Genomic DNA, 17,854 nt, shown 5'->3' with positions numbered 1-17,854 from the left:
CTAGAGAACAAACAGATCCAAGAGATATGTACAGAAATATTCATCCTAATGTTACAGAATACACATTCTTCTCACTAGTGCATGGAACTTTCTCTAGGATAGACCACATATTAGGCCATAAAGCAAGTCTCAGCAAATTTAAAACAAATCAAAATCATACCATACATCTCAGACCACAATGGAATGAAGCTGGAAATCAGCAACTCGGGATTCTCTAGAGCATAAGTAAACACATGGAGAATGTCAGCATGCTCCTGAATGAACACTGGGTCATAGAAGAAATCAAAAGAGAAATCAAAAACTCTCAGGAAACAAATGAAGATAACAACACACCATATCAAAACGTATGGGATACAGCAAAAGCAGTGTTAAGAGGAAAGTTTATAGCAATAGGTGCCTACATCAAGAAATTGGAAAGGCACCAAATAAATGAACTATCAATGCATCTCAAAGATCTAGAAAAACTACAGCAAACCAGACCCAAATCTAGTAGGAGAAGAGAAATAATTATCAGAGAAGAAAATCAACAAAATTGAATCCAAAAAAATACAAAAGAGAAGCAAAATTTTGAAAGGATTTTTTGAAAAAAAAAATAAACAAAATTGACTCACCATTGGCACAACTAACCAAATAAAGGAGAGAGAAGACACAAATCAATAAAATTAGACATGAAAAGGAAATGTAACAACAGACACCACAGAAATAACAAGAGTCATTATGAATTACTACAAGAGTTGTATGCCAGCAATCAGGGAAATCTGTCAGGAATGGATAGATTCCTGGGCATAGGCGACCTACAAAAATTGAAGCAAGAAACATAGAAAACCAAAAAAAGACCCATAAGAAAGTCAGAAACTGAATCAGTAATAAAGGCCCTCCCAACAGAGAAAAGTCCAGGACAAGAGAGATTCGCTTCTGAATTCTATCAGACATTTACTGAAGAAATAACTCCGATTCTTCTCAAGCTATTCAAAACAATTGAAAGAGAGGGAATCCTCACACATTCTTTCTACAAAGCCAGTATCACTTAATTCCTAAACCTGAAAAAGATGTAGCAGAGAAAGAGAATTACACACCAATTTCTCGAAAGACCATACAACAAATACACAACAAAATTCAAGCCAAAATAATCCAACAACAAATTAGAAGGATCATCCAACCTGACCAAGTGGGATTTATCCTTGTATGCAGGGATGGTTCAACATTCACAAATCAATCAATGTGATACACCACATTAACAAACTGCAGAAGGAAAATCATATATTATCTCAATAGATGCAGAGAAAGCATTTGATAAATTACAAAACCATTTCGTGATGAAAACTCTAACCAAATTGTGTATAGAAGGAACATTCCTCAACATAATTAAGGCAATTTATGAAAAAACCCACAGCCAGCAACCTATTGAATGCAGAATAGTTGGAAGCGTTTCCACTGAGACCCAGTTCCAGACAGGGATGCCAAATCTCACCATTGCTATTCAATATAGCACTAGAAGTTCTAGCCAAGCCATTAGTCAAGACAAAGAAATTACAAGGGGTACAAAAAGGGAAGGAAAATGTCAAACTATACATCTTTGCAGACAACGTGACTCTATTTAAGGTATCCAAAGAACTCCACTAAGAGACTATTGGAACTCATAGACGAATTTGACAAAGTTGCAGGATATAAAATCAATACATAAAAATCAACAGCCTTTGTATACAGACACTGCCAGAACTGAGAAATAACTTCTAAGGTCAATCCCATTCACAACAGCTACCAGAAAAAAAAAACAAAACAAATAACTTGGAAAAAACTTAACCAAGGATGTCAAATATTTCTATAATGAGAATTGCAAAATCTTAAAGAACTAGAGGAGGATACCAAAAAATGGAAAAATATTCCATGCTCACTGATTGGAAGAATTAATATCATCAAAATGTCCATTCCTCCAAAAGCAATTTACAGATTCAATGTGATACCAATGAAAATATCAAACATATTCTTATCAGATCTAGAAAAAATGATGCTGATATTCATATAGAAACATATATTGAGGCACAGGAGACCTCAAATAGATAAACGAGTCTTATACAACAAAAACAGAGCTGGAGGCACCAGAATACCAGATTTCAAGACATACTACAGGGCCATTATAATCAAAACAGCATGGTACTGTACAGAAACAGATGGATAGGCAATAGAACAGAATAGGAACACCAGAAATCAATCCAAACATCTACAACCAATTTATATTTGATCAAGGAGCTAAAACCAATTTCTGGAGCAAGGAGAGTCTTTTAAACAAATATTGTTGGGAAAACAGGATTTCCACATGCAGAAGTATGAAGCAAGATACCTATGTTACACCTTACACAAAAATCCACTCAGCATGGATTAAAGATCTAAATCTATGACCCAACACCATAAAATTATTACAGAACATTGGAGAAAGTCTGCAAGATATAGGCACAGGGAAGACTTCTTGGAAAGGATTAATAACCAAAATCTGGCAGGCACCACAGCTCACTTGGCTAATCTTCAGCCTGTGGAGCTGGCACCCTGGGTTATAGTCCTAGTTGGGGTGCCAGGTACTGTCCCAGTTGCTCCTCTTCCAGTCCAGCTCCCTGCTGTGGCCTGGGAAGGCAGTGAAGGATGTCCCAAGTGGTTAGGCCCTGCACCCACATGGGGGACCAGAGGGAGCATCTGGCTGCTTGCTTCGGATCGGTGCAGTGTGCCAGTGTAGCAGCCATTTGGGGGGTGAACCGATGGAAAAGGAAGACTTTTCTCTCTGTCTCTCTCTCTCTCACTGTCTAACTCTGCCTGTAAAAAAATAACCAGAATCTACAAAGAGATCAAGAAACTTCACAACAGCACAACAAACAACCCACTTAAGAGATGGGCCAAGAGCCTAAATAGACATTTTTCAAGAGGAAATCCAAATGGCCATCAGACACATGAAAAAATGTTCAGGATCACTAGCCATCAGGGAAATGCAAAGCAAAACCACAATGAGGTTTCACCTCACTCCAGTTAGTATGGCTTTCATACAGAAATCAACTAACAACAGATGATGGTGAGGTGGTGGGGGCAAAGGCGCAATAACCCACTGTTGGTGGGAATGCAGACTGGTAAAGCCACTATGGAAACAGCTTGGAGATACCTCATAAATCTGAATGTATCCCTACCACATGACCCAGCAATTCCATTCTTTGGAATTTACCCAAGGAGTATTAAATTGGCAAATAAAAGAGCTGTCTACACCTCAATGTTTATTGCAGTGCAATTCAGAATGGCTAAGACATGGAATCAACCTAAATGCCCATCAACAGAAGACTGGATAAAGAAGTTAAGTGATATGTTATGTATTCTACAGAATACTACACAGTGGTAAAAGAAATGAAATCTGGTCATTTGCAACAAAATGGAGGAATCTGGAAAACATCATACTGAGTGAAATAAGCCAGTGAAACTGACACTATGAGAAGCAGTGACTTGATCAGCCCTTGTGATGACTGTCAAGGAACAGCTTACTATTTTATTCATTTTAGTATTTTCTTTTTCTACTTAATACCATTGGTTGAGCTTTTTACTTAACACAGAATTATTCTTAGGTGTTTAAATCAAATTGAAATAAAAAATAAGAGTTGGAATAAGAGATGGAGGGGATATACAGTTTGGCACATGCTCCCAGGTATTTACCCCTAAGGGTAAAGCTTAAAACTTGCCATGGGACTCGAAATACTAAAAATTGGCATGTGCCAATGCCACCTTACTAATTAAAGTGATCAGTTTAAGTCCATGACTGATCGTAAAGAGGATTAAGTGTCAAGGGAGCACACAAATAAGACCAGTGTCTGCTAATAATTGCAGAATTAAAAAGGAGATAACAACCCAGGATGGGAAGCAGGTCACAGAGCAGACTCTTAGAATGACAAATGCCGTAAACAGAACTCTGGCCTCAGAATCACACCTTAAGGCATTTGGATCTGGCTACAAAGCACATGAGAGTAGTTCAGGCATGGAAACACAGGACAAAATGTGGCAAAAATGACCTTAAAGAAAGACCTCTGTGAGTGAGATTCCAGCAGAAAGAAGCAGACATTAAGGAATGAGGTACCTTTCTCTGAAGGGAGGAGAGAACTTCCAGTTTGATTATGACCTTGTATAAATAATGTTGGACTTTGTGAACTCAAGAGGCTTCCATAGCCTTGGCAGCTCATGAAAAGAGCCTCAGAGGATTACTGACATCATAAATGAAAGTCTGAACTGTTAAATCATCAACAGGAGTCACTGTGCACTTGCTCCCTATATTGGGACCTGTGTACTTAATGTTTTTTACTATGAGAATTAACACTATAACTAGTTCTCAAACCATGCATTATACTTTGTCTTTCTGTGTGGGTGCAACCTGTTGAAATCTTTACTTAGTATAGAGTTGATCTTCTGTATATAAAGATATTTAAAATGAACCTTAATGAAGAATGGGATTGAGAGGGAGTAGGAGATGGGATGGTTTGTGGGTGGAAGGGTGGTTATAGAGCAAAGAATCACTATAATCCAAAGGTTGTACTTTTGAAATTTATATTTATTAAATAAAAGTTTTCTATAATTATAACATATCTGAATAGAGCAATACTGAGTAAGAACATTAAATCAGGAAAAATGTGTTCAAATGAAAGATCAGCAACAAATATCTTCATTAATAAAATCTACAAAATTAAAAAAATAACACCAATCTTTTGAAAAGTTAGAGAGGTAACTTTTCCAAACTCATCATATGAGGCCAGCTGGTAAAGCCATTATGGAAGTCTGTCTGGAGATTCCTCAGAAACCTGAATATAACCCTACCATGCAACCCAGCCATCCCATTCCTTGGAATTTACCCAAAGGAAATTAAGTTGGCAAATAAAAGAGCTGTCTATATCTTAATGTGTATTGCAGCTCAATTCACAATAGCTAAGACCTGGAATCAACCTAAATGCCCATCAACAAAAGACTGGATAAAGAAATTATGGGATATGCACTCTATAGAATACTATACAGCAGTAAAGAAATGAAATCTGTTCATTTGCAACAAAATGGAGGAATCTGGAATACATCATGCTGAGTGAAATAAGCCAGTCCCAAAGGGACAAATATCATATGTTCTTGAGCAGTGACAACTGACTGAGCACCTAAGAGGAAACCTGTTGAAGGGAAGTGTACGCTATGAGAAAAAATGACTTGATCAGCCCTTGTCCTGACTGTTGAAGAACAACTTACTATTTTGTTCCTTTTAGTATTTTTGTTCTACTTAATGCCATTGGTTGAACTCGTTAATTAACATGCAATTACTCTTAGGTGTTTAAATTTAACTGAAAAGTGATCTCTGTTAAATATAAGAGTGGAAATAAGAGAGGGGGGAGATGTACAGTATAGCCCATGCTCATCAGACATACCCCTAGTGGTAGAGTTAGAAACATGCCAGGGGATTCCAATTCAATCCCATTAAGGTGGCATGTACCAATGCCAGCTCACTAGTCAAAGTGATCACTTTCAATTCATAATTGATCATAACGACAGGATTGAGAGTCAAAGAGATCGCCTAAACAAGACTAGTATCTGATAATACTGACTGATAGAATTAAAAAGGAGAGAACAACCTAAGATGGGAAGTGACTCATAGAATGGCAGCTGTCCTAAACAGCACTCTGGCCTCAGAATCAGCCCTTAAGGCACTTGGATCTGGCTGAAGAGCCCATGAGAGTATTTTAGGCATGGAAAGCCAAGACACTCTGGCAAAAAAAAAGACCTAAATGAAAGATCTCTGTGAGTGAGATCCCAGTGGAAAGAATGGGGCCATCAAAGAAGGAGGTACCTTTCTCTGAAGGGAGGAGAGAACTTCCACTTTCACTATGGCCTTGTCTAAATAAGATCAGAGGTGGTGAACTCAAGAGGCTTCCACAGCCTTGACAGCTCATGACAAGAGCCTCTGGTGATTACTGACGTCATAAATTAGATTGTCAATTGTTAAGTCAACAACAGGAGTCACTGTGCGCTTACTCCCCATGTAGGCTCTCTGTCCTTAATGTGTTGTACTATGTGAATTAATGGTAAAACTACTACTAAAACAGTACTCTATACTTTGTGTTTCTGTGTATGTGCAAACTGTTGAAATCTTTCCTTAGCATATACTAAATTGATCTCCTGTATATAAAAATAATTGAAAAAATGAATCTTGGTGTGAATGGTATGGGAGAGGGAGTGGGAGATGGGATGGTTGTGGGTCGGAGGGGGGTTATGCGGGGGGAAGCCAGTATAATCCAAAAGTTGTACTTTGGACATTTATATTTATGAAATAAAAGTTAAAATATAAATAAATAAACCTAAGTTTAATTAAGGGAATTATAAAAAGTTTTCTATAATAATAACATCTCTGAATAGAGCAATACTGAGAACATTAAATGAGGAATAATGTGTTCAAACGAAAGATCAACAACAATTGTCATCATTGCTAAAATCTACAAAATTAAAAAAACACCAATTTTTTGAAAAGCATTATACAAATTGTTAGGGAGGTAACATTTCCAAACTCATTATATAAGGCTAGTTTTTCGTAAAGTGACCTGATAGATGCAAGATCTCTGTTTATCTCTGATTCTCTTTTTTCAAATAAAAACTTACACAGCAGTGTCCCTGCTGAATATAATGCAACACTGTCATCCTAATAGAATTTATATTAGAATATAGGTGGAAAATTTGATAGTAATTGAATCCAGTTTGGAATCCAAAAAATAAAATAAAATAAAATAAAATGGTCAGATATCATAATCAAGTCAGATGTAATATAGGAACAGGGAAAATATGAATGTAATTCATAACTCCAATAATTCACATCAATCAAAAATAAACATCAGTATAATAAACTAGATGCAGAAAACATTTTGTATAAAATTATACATTCACTTATGAGAAGTAAATTGAGCAGAACACTTACAGATTGCATATAATTCAATTACAAAACCCTTGCATTTGAGGAACCTGAGCCAGATTCTATTGAATGCTAACAAAATGAAAGCATTTACCCTATAATTGGAACCATAAAATGATGCACATTTTTTACTTTTATATTCAATACTGCAATGTAAGGTCTAGGCAAAACAAAAAGAAAAGGGAAGGAAATAAAAGACATAGATATAGAAAAGAAGAAATTGAAATTGAAATTATTTATTTTTCCAGATGATTTTATGGAAATGCAATGAGTTCAACAACAGGCCACCTGAACTGGTAAATGACTGGTAGATTTGTAGGATACAAAGTAAGCACAAAAAATCAGAATAAGTTTTATATACCTATACTATTGTGAACCCACTGAAAAAATAAATTAAAGAAGAAATTAAATTCACAATAAGAAATAAAATACCCTGGATAAATTTGACTTGTGATGTAAAATGCCTCTACAGCAACAATTCTAAAGCCATGATAAGGAATCTGAGATCAAAAAGACCGCTCATATTCACAGATTGAAATACTTTCTAATATTTCCATATTATCCAAGTTAATTTGCAGATACAATATGCTTTCCATCAAAATCAATGGAATTCATCATGTATCTAGAAAAATAAACCTAAACCTCATATCTTCACATATATTAAACAAAGTTCCACATAGAAAAGTAACTCTTGAGAAACAGAACACGTCTGGGGTCACAACAAATGAGTTCAATACATACCATAGATGTATGGTAAACCCTGGCATAAAAACTGATGAATAGACCAGTGTAAGAGGATAGAGGCTCCCAAAAAGAAACACCGATACATACAGACAATGGATCTTTTACAAAGCAAACAAAAATACACCGGAAAAGGTATAGTCTATTCAGTAAATTGTCCAGAGGCAACGGGATATCCATATGGACATGACTAAACCCAGATGACCACCCCTCTTTTCCTAAACAAAGTCAACTGAAAGTGAGTCATGGATGTAAATGTAAGAACTGAAACTTACAAAATATAGAGAAAACTATAAGACATTGACATAAGCAATGGCTTCTTGATAAGATACCCTAAGAACAGGCAATAAAAAACTAATAGAGAAACCTTATATCAAACTAACAAGATAATTCGCAACAAAGAAGACAATCATCAGAGTGAAGATAAAACCCCCCTTAACTCCTTTAAAACCAGCATCACTTTAATTCTAAAACCAGGTATATGTACAAAGCAAACTAAGACCAATATATTTGATAAATACAGATGCAAACAATCCTCAAAATACTTGCTAATCAAACATAACAACACATTAGAAATATAATTCACCCAGACCAAGTGGGAATGCACTAGATAAAATATGTCCTTGATAAAAACCTTGAACTGGGAATAGAAGGAATATTCATGAACACATTCAAGGTAGTTTATGACAAACACAGAGCCACCATCAAATTGTGTGGGTAAATTGGAAGCATTTCCACTAAGATCTACAAGGATGCTCACCCCCATAATTGCTATTCAATATAGTTCTCGAAGGCTTACTGAGAGCCACCAGCAAGCAAAATCCAAGCAAAGGGATACAAATTGGAAAGGTTGAAGTCAAATTATTACTGTTGATAGAAGATATGATTTTATATATAGGGAAGCCAAAAGACTCCACCAAGAGACTATTGGAACTCAAGAGAGGTTGGTAAATTTGCAAGATAAAATCAATACACAAAATTCAATAGCATTTGCATAAAAAGACAATGCTATGGCTGAGAAGGACATGCAAGATCAGTTCAATTCACAATAGCCAAACAAATTGGAATAAATTTAAATAAAGAGGTCAAATATCTCTACAATGATAATTACAAAACATTTTTAAAATAAATAGGAGAACATAAAAAGGGAAATATCTGTCATGCTCATGGATTAGAAGAATTAATAGAATCAAAATGTCCATACTACTGAAAGCAATTTACATGTTCAATATGATCCCAATCAAAATAGTAACGACATTCTTCTGAAAAAGAAAGATAGAAAAATTGATGCTAAAATTCATATGGAAGCCCAAGAGATCCTGAATAGCTAGAGCAAACTTAAAGAATAAAACAAAACCAGAGTCATCGCAATATCAGATTTCATGACAACTACAGGTCAGTTAGAATCAAAAAAGCCTAATACTGGCACAAAAATAGACATGTAGACCAATGGACTGGAGTAGAAATTCCAGAACTTAATACACTCGTGTACACCCAACCGATCTTTGACAAAGGAGCCAAAATCAATGCCTGAAAAAAAGGTACTCTTCAACAAATGTTACTGGAAAACTTGGATTCTGCATGTAGAAGTATGAAACAAGACCACCACCTTACAATTTATACAGAAATGAACTATAGATGGATCAATGATATAAAACAATAACCTGATAACATCAAATTACTAGATGAAAATATTGGGAAACTCAGCAAGACATTGGCATACACACGGAATTCTTGTTAAATACCCCAGAATGATAGGCAATCAAAGCAAAAATAAACAAATAGGATTGCATTAAGCTAAGATGCTTATGCACTGCAAAGGAATTGCTCAACATATTGTAGAGGCATCCAAGAGAACAAGAGAAAATATTTGCAAATCTTGCAATGGTTAAAGGTCTGATATCCAGAATCTACAAAGAGTTCAAGTAATCCAGAACAGCAAAAACAACAAAAATCCTGTCAAGCAATGGGCAAAGGACAAAACAGACATTTTTGAAGGATGACATTCAAATGTGTCGCTCCCCCTCTTCGTGGAGGAACGACACAGGACCCTGCGCTGTTCTTTCGTCTGCTCGGCCCTCCCCGGGTTTGCTGCTGGTTCTTCCCGGGTTGGCTACTGTCCCTTCCACCTCCGTGGAAGGGCGGTTCCCCCTGGCCACTTTCCCCACTTCCGCAGGGGAGCGGCACACCGCCGGCCGGCTCTCTCGGGGGCTGCACAGGTGTTCCCCTTAGGTGTTCCCCTTAGATGTTCCTGGTGCATGCCGTCTCTCTCCTCCTTTATAGTCCTCCTCTGCCAATCCCAACTCGGCTGCCCACATGCCGAGCACGCCGCTCTCCTCCAATCAGGAGCAGCTCCTGCAGCTTGTCAAGTTGGTGAGAGGCAGCTGGGTAGAAGCTGTTTACTCCTCTCCCAGCGCCATATTGTGGGAGAGCAGATGCATAGAATAAGTCTTAATTCCAGTAACAGTCTAGTCCGAGTTGCTCCCCACAAAATGGTCAACAGAAACATTTAAAAATGCTCAGGATCATTAGCCATCAGGAAATGCAAACCAAAAGGATGATGAGAGTGAAACCTCGCCCCAATTAGAGTGGCTATCTTTCAAAAATTATAAAACAATAAATGCTAGCAAATATATGGGTGATAAAATACTACAATCCACTGCTGGTTAAATTGTAAAAGAGTACAACCATTATGGAACACAGTCTGGTAATTTTTCAGTAATCTGAAAATTGTTCTACTGTATACACAGCCATTCCACTCCTAAAAATTTACCCAAATGGAATGAAATCAGCATAAGGAAGACTTGTCTGCACCTTATGTTTATTGCAGATCAATAGCTAAGATCTGACATCAACCAAGAGATTCATCAACTGAATAATGGTTAAAGAAAATGTGGTATATATACACTATGCAAAACTACTCAGCTATATAAATTAATAAGATCTTGTCTTTTACAACAAAGTATATGCATATGGAAGCCATTATTCTCAGTCAAATAAACCAGCACAAAATAAACAAATAAACAAAGCACAAAGAAACAAAGCACAAAAATGCAATGTTGAGTTTTGGTTATTGCTTACAATCCTTGTCTGTACTCTTGATAAGCAGTGATTTTTCTACTTGTTCCATTCAACTCTTTATTTGGTGCAGAGTTCAGCTTGTGATTATAAAATAAATTGAAATTATGCAATTATAGATATAAAAAGAAAAAATAAGAGAGGAAGGAGGACAGAGGGTCGGCGCATGGGCAAGAGGGAGGTTAGGGTGGGAAATATTATGCTCTTAAGTCTGTGTATATGAAATACATGAAATTTGTTCACCTTATATGAATAAAATTATTTTAATACCCCAGTAGACTGGGATAACGTATTTGCCAATTCTGCATTTCATGAAGAACTGAAATTCAGAATACATATGAAACTGCTGAAATTATGCACAAATATATCTAAGAATTGGGAAAGGATCTGAACAGGCATTTCTGTAAAGAAGAAATACCCATGGTCAACAAAAATGGGAAAAATGCAATATAATTATTATATAGGAAAATGCAAATCAAAACACACTAGGTGTCACCTCACTAACAAATGCTAGCGGGGTATGAAGAAAAGAAAACTTTAATATGTTATTGGAGCCTGCACTGTTGTGTAGCAATTAAAGCCACCACCTGCAGTGCCAAAATCCCATATGGGGACTTGAGTCCCAGCTGCTCCACTTCTGATCCAGCTCTCTTCTGTGGCCTGGGAAATCAGTGGAAGGTGGCCCAAGTCTTTAGGCCTCTGCTCCCACATGGGAGACCCAGGAGGAAGCTTCTGGTTCCTGGCTTTGTTTTGGCCCAGCTCTAGCCATTGCAGCCATTTGGGGAGTGAACCAGTGGAGGGAAGATCTCTCGCTTTCTATCTGTAACTATGACTTTCAAATAAATAAATATTTTAAAATATAAGATATTGATGAGAATGCAAGTTAGCCTGAGCATTATGAAGACTTAGTATGGCCATCCCTCAAAAAATGAGAAGGGATAAACCTCTCCAACCATTGTGTATGTATCAGAAGGAAATTCAATCTGCATGCAAAAGAGATTTCCGCTTTCTGTTTTGACTACAGCAGTATTCATAGTAGTAAATATTTGGAACCAACCTAGGAATCTATCAGTGTGTTACAGGTTTTCCAGTCCTAATTCAGTGATTAAAAAGGATTGAAATATTATTTGCTTCAAAATGGGTGGAACTGGAGATCCTTAAGTGAAGTAAGACTGGCATAGGAAGAAGTAAATTTCACATGTTCTCTGATATATGGGTTTCTAAAAAATGGTGGATATAAATATAAATGTTTTTAATTAGGATGGGAAGATTCATTACTGAAGATACTGGGTGGTACGATAACGGATATAGAAACAGAGTTAGAAAGAACGAACCACTGGCAGTGTTCCATAATACAGTGTTGTGACTTTAGTTCATGATAAGATACACTGTATAAGAAATTGGAATGGAGGAGCTTGTAGGCCTTAAACACAAAATAAGCAAGGAAAATCCTCATTTTCTAGATTGATTAAATTATGTTGTGTACGTACTCAAATGTTGCACTGTATCCTGTGATAATATAAAAGTAGTGTTAATCAAAGACTGAGCAAAATTTTAAAAATCAGAAATGTCTCTATATTCTCTCAATGAACTGTCTGCAATATGTGATTAACCAAACTGCATCATTTACAAAGCATAAGAAAGTAATAAGGCAATAATCTCCAGTCCTGCTAAGGATTATTTAAATAATCTTAAAATCTAAACATCAAGGTTGCCTTTCCCATTGAACTTTCTGCTCATCCCTTGCATGCCTTTCTGATATTCTATGAATGCCATTGTTGCAAAGCTAAACTTGAACCTAAATGGAAGAATAGTTGTAAGGTTTTAATATGTATTTATTTACTTGAAAGGAGGAGGGACAGTAGTGGATAGATCTTCCATCCACTAGTTCACTTGTCAATGTTTGCAAAACCTGGGACTGGTTCCAGTTTAATCTAGGAGCCAGGAACACTTTTTGTATCTCCAATGTAGGCAGAAGGTACATGGGTACTTAAGACATCATCAAATGCCCCTCAGATACATTGTAGCAAGAATCTGGAATGGAAGTGGGGAATGGCCAGGACCTGAATGAGGAAGATAAATATGAGAAGAGGGCATCCCAAGTCGTGGCTTAACTCACTGCTCATGACCCCATCCCTTTATACTGTTTCATTCATTCTTAATACTGTTGTCAACTTACAGGCATGATGTTCAAACTTGGATCCATGTATTTCAGTTTAAAAAAAGGCTTAGGGTAACTGTTAAGTTTAATAAAACTGTATTCCACAATTGAGGACCCGGGTGCATTTTCTGATTCTGATCCTAACTCCAGCTTCCAATTAAAGCAGACCCTGGGAAGTCATGATGATGTCTCAAGACATGTGGTTTGTGCCACCCACATGGAAAACCTGAAGTGAGTTACCTGCTCTCAGGTTTAGATCTGATCCCTCCCTGGAAGATGTGAGCATTTGCAAAGTGAACTTGTGAATAGGAGCTCTTTCTCTCATTCATTGTCTCTTGTTTTCTATCAAGTAAATTAGAAAATAATTCATCAGACATAAAGAGCAACATAGTCTTGGAAGTCATCCAAGTAAAGAAAAGGCTGAAAGCAAATGGAGGTATAGGAAAATATTTGTATTCTTTATTCCAATGTAACCTAACAGATAATATTATCATTTTAATAAAAGCTTAACAATGAACAGTGTTGTTACAGTTTCTGATCATTAAAAATAATGACAGAAATTGTATAAACAATAGGAGTAAAGAGTTGAGAACATTCTTTTATGAGATATCTGAGCTTCCAAAGAAATAGTGTTCCAAACCAATTTTATGTGCTAAATACATTACATTTTTGTGAACTTAAGATACATATGTACAGATTTCAAAAGTAAAATAGAATGAAGATATAAAAATGATGAAATAGAAAATATGCAGAAACATGGTCCATTATAACACCATTACATTGAAGCCTGGAAAAGCAATATGCACTTCAGGTTAATCAGGATTTGTGTCAGAAAATTTAAAAGGGTTACACAGTGAGATGAGCAGATCATTTTCTATGAGGATAGTACAGTGTTTCATATCAGTGTTCATAGATAGAGCATCAGAATATTTAAGAAAAATGCTTACAAAACTGCAAGGATTGCCCAGTGTTTATCAGAACAAATAAATGCAATGGTATAAATACCCAACCAGGGGTAATTAATAGTTATCCATATGTCATTGTGCAGATACATCAGCTAACACTAGATGGAGAAAATAAATAAATAAATAAATAAGGTCACTTCAAGTGTTGAAAAAGCACAAAAATCAGTATATATGGAAGAAAAGATAGACAATCCATTTTAACTATCAATATTTCCTACAGAAGCACAGTCTATACACAATCTATAACATGACAGCATTTTGCCATGATGTAATAAAAAAGGCCAAGAATTAGCAGATGAGCAACAAAAATCAAGAAGGATATTGTCACAAATACCCAACAAAGCTAGCAAAACTCATGGTTTAGAGAAACAGAAAGTAAGCAAACAAAACCATCAAAGAACCAGGACTTTCCTCTTGGGGGCAGAAGTAGAAGAGATTGGGAAAATACCTGAACTGACCAAGGCCCCTATATTTTCCTGAATATTAGTTCTATGGATGTTAACATTCTTATTCAACTTTAGCAGAAAACAAAGATGTCAACAATTGTCTTCTTTTCAGGTTTTATTACTGTATATTAGGGATCTATGCAAGAGTATATATGCCTAACATGAAATCATGGCACATAATTTCTAAACTGGTGTACTAAGTGCAATTGAAAGGAAGCAACCTATTTATCCCACAGTATCAAGGGACACCAAACTCAGGTTCCCAGACTTTGGGGATCACTCTCAGGAGATGCAGACTAAGGGGATTCACTCTCAGGAACTAAGACAAACCTCGGCAGCCAGAACATTTAATTCTGAGAGTTCCACACTTTTTACTTTTCCCTCCCAACAGTTTGCATTGGCTCCCTCCTCCAAGGTCTTAATTCTCACCAGAAATCAAACACTTAAAATCAGTTTAAGTCTGTGACCTGTGCAGTCATTTTCATGATCACTAACACCAAATGTGTGTTGTTTGCTTAATATCAAACAACACATCTATAACACCTGTGACTCACCAACAGTTCAATTCTGCCATTATATAGAGTTAGTAGACATAATGGATTAAGATTTTAGCGTCAACACATCCCAGGCATATACCAATGAAAAGCATGTATTTGATTTTCTGGCTCCAGTCAAAATTATGAAGTTATCCAGAGATCCCCTCTAAAGCTATCTTATTTGCATGAGCTTAGCTATGGCCTGAAATTTGTGTATTAGACAGAATCATAGCCACTCATATTGCCCATGAAATATCTGAGTCTTAAAATCAAAGGTACAGGAATTCAGGAGAAAAGAATTTTTTTTTCTTTTACCAGTCACAAATGAACTCTCAAATTTATAAACCATTTTATAGCCAGCAGAATCTGATATTCTGAGATATTCTCAAATGCTACAAGCTATCATTTGACTAAACCAAATTTGCATGCATAATGAAACTACTGTGTGTTCAACAGTTTATTTGATTTTCAGTTCCCACACCAGTTAGCTTGGGGTTGGGGAGTGAAGAATGATTGGCCTTTACAAAGATTTTACTCTCCACACAAGGGTGTGAAGGCAGTTAATACCTATTAGGAGAGATTAATCATTGGGAACAGGTGGGACCCTAATGAAGCGATTAGGCTAAATCAATTCATGTGATTATTGAGTGACTGCTTATTCCCAGCTGTGTGCTATAGAAACTACTTCATATTTGAACCTCCTGCAATTTCATTATTTGGTCATATGGTCTCTGTGCCACCCAAACCTCTGCCAACAAGATGACCATCAACAGATACTGCCCTCCGACCTTGGACCCAAACCATGAGACAAATACCATTTCTTTCTAAATTACTGAGTCTGTACTATTCTGTTATTAGCATCAAACAAAACCTGACTCAGAACCTAGGAAGAGCTGTGCTGGCAGGACTGAATTGTAAACTAGTGACCTCGTTTCTCAACCAAAGGATATCAGATCACATGTGGAAGTTCATTTCTCCATGTGGATTCTGTAATCACCATCAATTTGGAAAGCTGTGCAGCCCCAGGGTTCACACAAACCCTTTTCCTTTAGACACAGGACAGGACACCAGGGTCCTGGCTACTGGCCCAGCTCACCTCCTGTGACCATAGAATACTGGTTTCTGACACTCACCACTTTCCAGCTTCCAATGAGTCCCAGAATCCTCCTGAGGGCTCCTGAGTGTGGTGAGGGAAGTTCACAGAGCAGCAATGGGTGAAACACCTGAGACCTCTCTCAGGAACAAACCCAGAAAGCCTAACATTGGAATGCCAGAAAAGAAGATGCTGTGCGGTTCAGCAGTGTTGCCTTTGAACACCTGATTGTAAAGTCTGCCCTAACAATGAGCATGCATAACATCAGAGAACACACAGCCAATCCAAACGCTCCTAGCATGAGGGCCGTAGCTTGGGGTTGTGTCAGGTGGGGGCAGAGAGGAACTCTGCTTGGTCTCAGGTCTGAAACTGCCTCATCTTTGCAGCTTGATCCTCCCAACAGCAGGGGCCGCTCTCACCTCCCTGATGATCATGACATCAGAGCACTGTCCCTCCCTCCTTTTTCCAGGACCCTATCAAAATCTTGTGACCCTTGGACTTTCAATAATGGTCTCATGTGTAACAGAATGCTGAATCTTTCCGGTATTCTGGGTCTTTATCAGGGTCTTTATATTATTTATATTCTTGGCTCTTTTTTAAGGTCATTTGACTTTAAAAAAAAATTGACTCCAGGACTATTTTAAGATACTAAAAAATACATTACATAGATTGACCTCTCTTTCTCGTGTTTCTATTACAGATATTCACTTGTAGTTCTGTATTCTGTAATTTAATATTGTTGTCTGTTTCGTTCTTACTGGCATGTCCTAACACATTGGGTTTATGTATTGATCTTATACACAGTAATCCTGCATAATTCTCTGGTCAGTTTTTATTTGTTTTGAATTTTATGGGATTATCTCCGTATATAATAGTTTAATTAACCTTTATTGATGGTTTTGCTGCTTAAAAGCATATCCTTATACATAAAGTTTTCTGTTTTTTAAATTTCCTAACTGCACATCTAGGACATTGTTGAAGACAGAAAATGAAAGGATAGCGGCTTGTACAGCTGTGTTCTGAGGGAAATAGCTTTCAGTGTTCTATGACAATTATGCTCTATATTACAGGTGCATTGCAGCCCATCTTAGTTATAATAAATAATAACTATTTTTACTGCTTTACTCACAGTTTATTTTTGTGATTAGATGCTTAATTTTATTCAAAACTTTTCATCTTTTAATTGCAGTTACCATGTGATGTTTTTGTGTTTCTCTTCCACATGAATTATTTACATGATTTATTTTGAACTGTTAAACACCTTGGCATCTTTGACTCTATCTTGCTTTTCTATTGATCTCTTGTGATTTCATATTTTGCTCTATATTAACATTTTGCTTAAAATATTTGTACCTTTTTTTAATAAAGATATGTTCTTTAAGTTCCTTTTTAGTTCATGTCTTGATCTGACTGTGGCATCAATGTAATACGGTGTTCAGAAAAGAAATTAAATCATATTCCATATTTATTACCACTTTTTATGAATCTGGGAAATTGAGGAGTGTTTTACTGCCTTGAATATGAGGGAAATTCTACAAATCTAGGCCAGAAATTTTGCTTTTGAATTTGTTCATTGGTTATTTTGATTTTTCAAATACTGAGTCAATTATTTTGTTTCTATAGCAGATTCCTATGTTATTGAAGATTTTTGATAAATTTATTTCATAACGTGGTGGCTCTGGGTTTAAGTTTTTTAAAAATACTTATTTCTATGCATTTCAGAATATTCTTTAACTGTGTTGCTAAACTTTATTAATTTGGTCAAGAACAATGCTGTTTGGATTTCTGTCACTGGTTATCTGTGTTGCATATTTTTACTTTTTTTAAGATTATACTAGTCTTTATTAATTCTACTCATTTTATAAAAAATATTAATTTA

General features: G+C 36.4%; 1 long non-coding RNA gene across 6 annotated transcripts in view; it reads right to left on the bottom strand.

The window, feature by feature from the left end:
- LOC149128641 (uncharacterized) overlaps nt 1–16,426 on the bottom strand; it is a 140,883-nt gene extending 124,457 nt beyond the window's left edge. For 3 of the 6 annotated variants that reach the window (XR_016222454.1, XR_016222453.1, XR_016222455.1), the window contains exon 1: nt 16,016–16,426. This is a non-coding gene — a long non-coding RNA (uncharacterized LOC149128641). The remainder of the gene's footprint in view (nt 1–16,015) is intronic. The other 3 variants (XR_016222451.1, XR_016222450.1, XR_016222452.1) reach the window with 3 other exon arrangements.
- Nucleotides 16,427–17,854: the final 1,428 nt, after the last annotated feature.

The sequence above is a fragment of the Oryctolagus cuniculus genome, chromosome 1, assembly GCF_051225735.1.
Source record: "Oryctolagus cuniculus isolate XC-2025 breed Fujian yellow rabbit chromosome 1, ASM5122573v1, whole genome shotgun sequence".
Lineage (NCBI taxonomy): Eukaryota > Metazoa > Chordata > Mammalia > Lagomorpha > Leporidae > Oryctolagus > Oryctolagus cuniculus.
Note: the sequence above shows the minus strand (reverse complement) of the source record. Positions and strands in the feature narration are given on the sequence as shown.